The 7,968-nt window shown below is 46.0% G+C and overlaps 1 long non-coding RNA gene across 1 annotated transcript in view; it reads right to left on the reverse strand.

The window, feature by feature from the left end:
• LOC131383819 (uncharacterized) overlaps nucleotides 1-7,375 on the reverse strand; it is a 10,564-nt gene extending 3,189 nt beyond the window's left edge. Inside the window, exons 1-2 of the long non-coding RNA XR_009214168.1 lie at nucleotides 7,104-7,375; nucleotides 1,188-1,333 (exon numbers count right to left, since the gene is read on the reverse strand). This is a non-coding gene — a long non-coding RNA (uncharacterized LOC131383819). The remainder of the gene's footprint in view (nucleotides 1-1,187; nucleotides 1,334-7,103) is intronic.
• Nucleotides 7,376-7,968: the final 593 nt, after the last annotated feature.

A 7,968-nucleotide genomic window follows, 5' to 3' on the forward strand; every position in this document is an offset into this window, starting at 1 on the left:
GGAAGAAGTGAGGAGCGCCTCTGCCCGGCCACCCATCGTCTGGGAAGGGAGGAGCGCCTCTGCCCGGCCACCCATCGTCTGGGAAGTGAGGAGCCCCTCTACCCGGCCGCCCATCTTCTGGGAAGTGAGGAGCGCCTCTGCCCGGCCACCCATCATCTGGGAAGTGAGGAGCGCCTCTGCCCAGCCACCTATCGTCTGGGAAGAAGTGAGGAGCGTCTCTGCCTGGCCACCCCGTCTGGGAAGTGAGGAGCGCCTCTGCCCGGCCGCTCCGTCTCGGAGGTCTACCACGGAGGCCAGAAGCAATGTGGGGGCTGGACGTGGTGGCTCACGCCTGTGGTCCCGGCACTCTGGGGGGCGAGGCGAGTTGATCACTTCGGGCTAGGAGTTCGAGACCAGTCTGGCCAACATGGCGAAACATGAAAAATACAACAGACAAACTAACCAACCAACTCAGTAACAACAAAACAGGTCTACCCTGGAGTCATACTCTAATTTTTTCTATTTTCCTCCCTTTCTGATCCTTTATCCCACTTTCTTTTTTTTTTTTTTTTTTTTTTTTTTTTTTTGGCGGTGTTTCCTTGTTTTCCCCCCCGGGGTGGGGTGCAGTGGCGCAATCTCGGCTCACTGCAAGCTCCGCCTCCTGAGTTCACGCCATTCTCCTGCCTCAGCCTCTCCGAGTAGCTGGGACTACAGGCGCCCGCCACCACGCCCGGCTAATTTTTTGTATTTTTAGTAGAGACGGGGTTTCACCGTGGTCTCGATCTCCTGACCTCGTGATCCGCCCGCCTCGGCCTCCCAAAGTGCTGGGATTACAAGCGTGAGCCACCGCGCCCGGCCTATCCCACTTTCTTTTTCTTCCTCTTCCTTCTCCCTCTTCTTTGTCAAATAGAGGATTGAGTTATTATCACTGATCCATATAAAGTCCCTCTCTCATTTATTTTAACTCCTACCCCCCATTTCTATTCCCCGACTTCCCATGTGCAACCTTCCTAATATGTTTGATACGCATCTTTTTGTTTGTATGTATTATTAGAAAATGTTTATTGTTTTTGTGTGCAAAAAAATTAATAAAAAAAAATTCTTTAATCACAAAAAAATATATATATATATATTTCTAACACTTTGCAGTGGAAATAAATACCCTTCAGTAAAAAAAAAAAAAAAAAAAAAAAAAAGATTTTATTTACATGATTGATTAAAAGGGGTATGGGAATGTAGTTAAAACTAGTAAGAAGCCTTGAACTTGGGCTTAAAGTCACAGTTGAAATCTCAGCTCCACTCCTAGCGAGGTGACCTTGGACACATTATCTTCTTTGAGCCTCAGTTTCCTCATCTGCAAAAACGTGATAATAACAACACTTAATTCATGAGTCCGCTGTGAGGACTGAATGAAACAATCCAAGCAAACCACTTAACATGCTACTAGGCACGACAGCTCTCAGCACACATTAGCAAACTTGTCATCTGCAACTTTGCAAACTCCTTGAATACTGGACTCAGAATGGCCCCCATAATATCTCATCTATAATAACTAACTTCAGTCTTCCATTCATTCACACATACAAAAACCATTTACTGCACATCTACTCTGGGCCAGGTAACCTTCTCTATGCCCTGGGGATCAAGAAAGACACATAAAAATTCAGATTATGAAATTATGAGGTCATTTTTTAAATTCAGATACATTAATTAAGGCAAATTACATTAATTGCTAGAAGAGTCGTAAGGAAAAGGATATTGCATTCTGAAGACTGCACGACATGCTGGAGTGAGGATCCCAGGTCAAGAAAGCAAGTGGGGAGGGAGTCAAAGGAAGGCAGCTCCCTAAAGTGAAATCTGCCATCTACTGAGAGCTGGGTGTGAATTCTACCTGGTTCTTTTTCTTCTGGCCAAACCACACTTACTTAATATTGTGTAGCTTTCTCATGATGATCATTCAAAAGTCTACCTCAACTTATTTATTTATTTATTTAATTATTGACACTCTGTCAATATCACTCTGTCGCCCAGGCTGGAGTGCAGTGGTGTGATCATGGCTCACTGCAACCTCCACTTCCCTGGTTCAAGCGATTTTCCTGCCTCAGCTTCCTGAGTAGCTGTGATTACAGATGCATGCCACCATGCCGGGCTAATTTTTGTATTTTTAGTAGAGACAGGGTTTCACCATGTTGGCCAGGGTGGTCTTGTACTCCTGGCCTCAACTGATCTGCCCGCCTTGGCCTCCCAAAATGCTGGGTTTACAGGTGTGGGTCACAGTGCCCAGTCGAACTCAACAGATTTACTTGGGAGAAGATCTTCATCCTGGGGAAAAACACAGAGTATCTGTAATTATTTCTCCAGTCATACGCTTATGATCATATTCCATGAACCAAGCACTAGGCACCTAAGAGCAATCATGTGTGTAAGAATTTAAAATTGGAGCAAATATGGCCATAAACGTGTTTTTCAAATTACTCTGGTCTCAGCATGAAGAATAGTGAGGAATGATAGATGAAGGTGAAAAGTTAGGCGGCCACAGGAGATGGCCAGGTAAGGTGAGCTCCAGATAAGAGCCTGAGCTCAAGGAGGTGGCATCTGAGAGGAGGAGAAGGAGAGGTGCTTTGGAAGTAGGATATACTCAGTATTTTTCAAACAGCAGTTGGGGCCAGGCACGTTGGCTCACACTTGTAATCCCAGCACTGTGGGAAACTGAGGCAGGAAGATCACTTGAGCCCGGGGGTTTGAGACCAGCCTAGGCAACACAGACCCCAGATCTACAAAAAAGATAAAAATTGACCTGGCTTGGTGGTGCATTCCTGTAGTACCAGGTGCTTGGGAAGCTGAAGTGGGAGGATCATTTGAGCACAGGAGGCAGAGGTTGCAATGAGCAAAGATCCTGCCACTATACTGCAGCCTGAGTGACAGCAAGACCATGGTCTCTAAATAAATGAAATGCGAAAACTATTCTGAGCCTGCAACTGCCAGATTTCACCCCCACACCAGACTTTGCTGACCCCTGATCTATGTACAAGTGAAGTCCATTTTCCTATGAAACTTCAATCCTTTTTAATCACTTCCCAAATCCAAATTCTTCTTACTCAGAAGGGGGATTTCTGCGCTTTCTCAACTTGCATTTCAGAGGTTGAGAGACGCTGGCTTTTCAAGACTTTGCCAAATTGCTCCTTTTCAATCCTTTCAGCCATTCTGGGGCCTTGAGAGCAGGGGCTCATCTTTCTACCACCAAGGGCACCCCCCACCCAAGGATGGCAAATATGTGGCCGAGGTGCCAACACTAACATCAAACATCAATGGCTCCCACTGCCCCTGGGCTCACAGGGCTGTTGGTTTTTGGTTTACAAATTCACATGAGAGATCACTGTTCTGCTGGCTTTTACACTTGCACACTGACTGATACGTCAATTAAAATGAAAAAACGAAATGAAGCATGGAGAGAATTTTTAATGAACTCATTTTCAATGCTAGTTACCAGGAAATATCTGAATGCATTTTTGAGAAATTAGACAGGTTATGACTAATCTACTAAGGAATCTGAATATTTTATGTAGGGCAACAACATAAACATTACTGCATGCAATGTGATTTGTATTCACAGTGAAATTACGGAGCCCACCCAGGGCCAGGCAGTGGATTTCATTCTGCTGGGAATCTGATTTTGTGCAACACTGTCACTTCCCGTTACAAGTATTTACAAAATCCACCTGAGCCTCTGAGCCCAGTTTGGATGCAATAATTTGATTTCATAGTGAGCTGGAGGACTACTGAATGAGTTTTTAACTGTTTTATCTCATTAGATTAGCTGTCTTCTTACATTTCTGGGGATGAATCTATAATCTACCTAATTGGATTTTAAAAATAAAGGACCCAGCCAGGCGTGGTGGCTCATGCCTGTAATCCCCACACTTCGGGAGGCCGAGGCGGGTGGATCATGAGATCAGGAGTTCAAGACCAGCATGGCCAATATGGTGAAACCCCATCTCTACTAAAAATACAAAAATTAGCTGGGCGTGGTGGCGTGTGCCTGTAGTCCCAGCTACTCGGGAGGCTGAGGCAGGAGAATCACTTGAACCTGGGAGGTGGAGGTGACAGTGAGTCGAGATTGCACCACTGCATTCCAGCCTGGGTGACAGAGCGAGACTCTGTCTCAAAAATAAAATAAAATAATAAAGGACCCTCTGAAACTTAAAAAAAAATTGTTATACTTGCCACAAAGCAGTTTAAAAGTCGTAAGAGAGTTCAAGAACTCTAAAGGGATGGTATTGGGAAAAAATTGTTCCCATGCATAATACTGAACAGAAAAAGGATACTTATCAGGGGGAAATGATTCAACAGAAAATATTTTGGCAATGGTGTGGGAAAAATAGGTCTAATAGTTCTATACACTGAATTATTTCCCCAAATGATAGTATTTTGCCCACATATTTACAACTTCTCTAAGACATGGTAATAACATTTATTTTTTACTTTAAACAACAATAACAATACCCTTCTCAATCTTAATCTTGATAATATTATTTGAATTCCAGTGACTAAGATGAACAGTTACAGTTTACCCTAAATTGAATTGAAGTTTATCGTTTTCCTGCACATGTAAACTTATCCACGTGGCGTTTTGTTCGGTGGGTTGGCTTCTTCCCCTCTGGCACATGAAATGGAATCTATTTGCTATCCCTGCTCTAACCATGTGGACTGTCTCAAAGCTCCAGCAAATATTCCTGCTTGTGGCAAAGTCTGAAAGAAACTCCTTCTCCACCACCGACCAGCTCAGTGGCCTCCCAGAAATTCCAAGTGCCTCATTCCCCAGCCTGCTCCAGTCACTCATGGTACCTGCTTGGACCTGGAGGCAGCTGAGTTTGAGATATCAAATGTATTTAAGTAGGCAAAAGTATGTGAGAAAATTTTGTAAAATACTGTGATGCAGACAGTACATCCACATAGAGCTACTGCCTAAGGGAAGGGAGCTCAGGAGGAGTCCGGTTTACTGCTCTGGTGAGGCAGCCAGGGGCTAGGAGGAGCTGAAAAGCCACACAGAAAATCTAAAGCAAAAGTGCCCAAGGCCAAGCCACACAGGGTGGGGGGGGACTCCCTCCACACCTGGGCCCTGACTCAGTGCTGTGACTGATGGCTGCTGGGGAGGCACACAGCGTCTGAAGACAGGTTGTGCAGGCTCCCTTCCAAACTAGGTCAGCACATTTAGACTTTGACAAGGTCATCCCCATAAAAACAGGTTGTAAATGATCATTAAGTTCTCAGTCCAACTTACAAGGACTCATTTAGCTCACAGATTATCTAAGAGACAGCCCTGGCAGGGGCCTATTGAGTTTTCTGAGCCACTCAGAAAATTAGTGAAAAAAGATCTAGGAGGTAACGGTGGTTCTTAACCAGAGCTACATACGACAATCGTGGGGCCTCTGAAAATAATACAAGTGATGCCACTTACATGAAATGGCCAGAAAACAGGACTCGATAGAGGCAGAATCTATAGAGGCAGAAAGTAGATGAGTGGTTGGCCATGAAGCTGGAGGGTTAGGAACAGGGATTAACTTTAGAAGGGGCAAGAGGGCTCTTGCCTTCTTGAGGTGATGAAAATATTCCACAATTGGATAGTGGTGCTGGTTATATAACTCTGTAAATTTACTAAGAATCATTTTGTACACTTAAAATGGGAAAATTTTTGCAATAGGTCAGGCACAGAAAGATGTATACCCCATGTTCTCATTCATACGTGAGAGCTAAAAACAACAAAGCTCCTAGAAGTGCAGTAGAATTGTGGTTATTGGAGGCTGGGAAGGGTAGGGTGGAGGAGAGGATGGGGAAAGTCACAGCTAGATGGGAGGAGTAAGTTCTAATGTTCTGTAGCACTGTAGGATGAATAGGGTTAGCAACAATTTAGTGTATATTTTCAAAAAACTAGAAGAGGATTTTCATTGTCCACAACACAAAGATATGATAAATGTTCAGGTGATGGACATGATAATTACCCTGATTTGATCATTACACATTGTGAACATGTATCAAAATATTACTCTGTATCCCATAAATATGTACAAGTATTACCTGTCAAGTAAAAATAAAAAGGAAAAATGGGCAATTTTATGACCTGTAAAATATATCTCATAAAGTTGTCAAAAAAACCCAATAATACGGATGCCTGGACCCCAACTCAGAACAAATGAATCAGAACCTCTGGGGCTGGGGCCTCACATTTTTTTTTCTTTAAAGCTCCTCAGGAGATTCCCAAGTGCAGCAAGCATTGAGGACCACTGCAAGGAGAAGACTCGGGTAGCAGCAGCTGGCAGGTGGCAGAGTGAGCAGTGGGACAGACCGGAAGGGTAGCAGCCTTAATGCACTGCAGCACCGTAGTCTCCGGGGTCCCTGTGCCCTAGGCCATAAATGCCCTGATTCTAGGGCTGCCCGGAAGGAGCTCAGATGTGCACGATTTAAATTGACTTTACTCTCTTGCCCTCAGGCAGAATAAACTCAGCGATAAGAAACAGAGTGATAAGAAATGACTCTGGAGGCTGGGCGCTGTGGCTCACGACTGTAATCCTAAAACTTTGGGAGGCTGAGGCAAGCTGCCTGAGTCAGGAGTTGCAGACCAGCCTAGACAACATAGTGAAACTCTATCTCTACTAAAAATACAAAAATTAGCCAGGCGTGGTGGCACGTGCCTGTAATCCCAGCTACTCAGGAGGCTGAGGCAGGAGAATCACTAGAACCCGGGAGGCGGTGGTTGCAGCGAGCCGAGTAAGCACCACTGCACTCCAGCCTGGGTGACAGAGCAAGTCTCCGTCTCGAAGAAAAAGAAAAAGAAAGAAATGGCTCTAGAGTCAAATCAGACTCTGAATCCCTGGCCTAGATGTTCACAGGTGCACCTTACTAAGCAACATTTCCTCCACTGTGAAATGGGAATAATCATAACCATAAAATAATAATAATAATAATGATACCACCACCATAGTGGTTGTTTACGAACACCATGTTATGTACTTCATTTAACGTGTTTCGTGGCACCTAGTTAGGGTTCATGGAGTGTTAGCTGTTCTGAGAATTACAACAAATAATAACAACCTTCAGATAAATCCCAAGTCTTATCTAAGAATGACCTTTCAAAACTTATCAAGCTGTTGTAGCTTCTCTCTGGAAAAAGTGGCTGTTGAGCCCAGACGGCCTCGGGCTGGGCCGTGTTCCGGTCCGGAGCCGACCCTCCGATGGTCAGGTTGGCCACCTGCTAATGAGGTTGAACTGCTTCTTCACGGCAGCAGCGGCGGCGGCAGCCCGCGGGGCGTCGCCTGGCAGGCAGGGGTACACCCAGACGGCTCCTACAACGCTTCACAGCTGAGGCGACCAGCGGCGGCGACAGTTGCTGTAGCTACCCGGGCCATTCACCTCGCTCTCTCGCGTCACTTCCGGCGCGCCGTCCACCGGCCCTCTGGGCCGACCGTTCGGGGTCGAGGCCAGCCGAGCCGAGCCGAGCTGGACCGATCGGAGCCGAGCCCAGACGAGCCCGATCTGGCAAAGATCTCGAGGACCAGGGCGCAGAGCAAAGTGGCCTCTGCGTGACTTTGCCCCAGCCCTTGGTACCTCAGGTTCAGCGACGCCATCCACCTGCCCTCTGGCAGATGGTGGCTGAGAGGTCCTTGAAACAGGCAGAACATATTAGCCAAAACTATAATAGTCAAATATTTACCACATTGAAATTTAGTGGGATTCCCATGTATTTTAAGGGTCCCCTCCACTCTTCCAAATTCCAAGTCACGTGGTTTTTGTCTCCATCAGATCACTTGAGGTGTGGATCTTCAGGGAAGTTATGGGGAAAGAGAGACCAGCAGCATGTCCCGTGGGTGGCCATCCTCCTCCCCACGGGAGTGCCAGGCAATCTCCCCAGTGCTGGGGTCCACTCCCGGTAAGTTCATTTTGTTTAGGGTCCAGCTGGGGCCATTGAGCCCCTTGACCGAGTGCAAGCAACAC

This window comes from Hylobates moloch, unplaced genomic scaffold, assembly GCF_009828535.3.
Source record: "Hylobates moloch isolate HMO894 unplaced genomic scaffold, HMol_V3 SCAFFOLD_6, whole genome shotgun sequence".
In the NCBI taxonomy this organism is placed as follows: Eukaryota; Metazoa; Chordata; class Mammalia; order Primates; family Hylobatidae; genus Hylobates; species Hylobates moloch.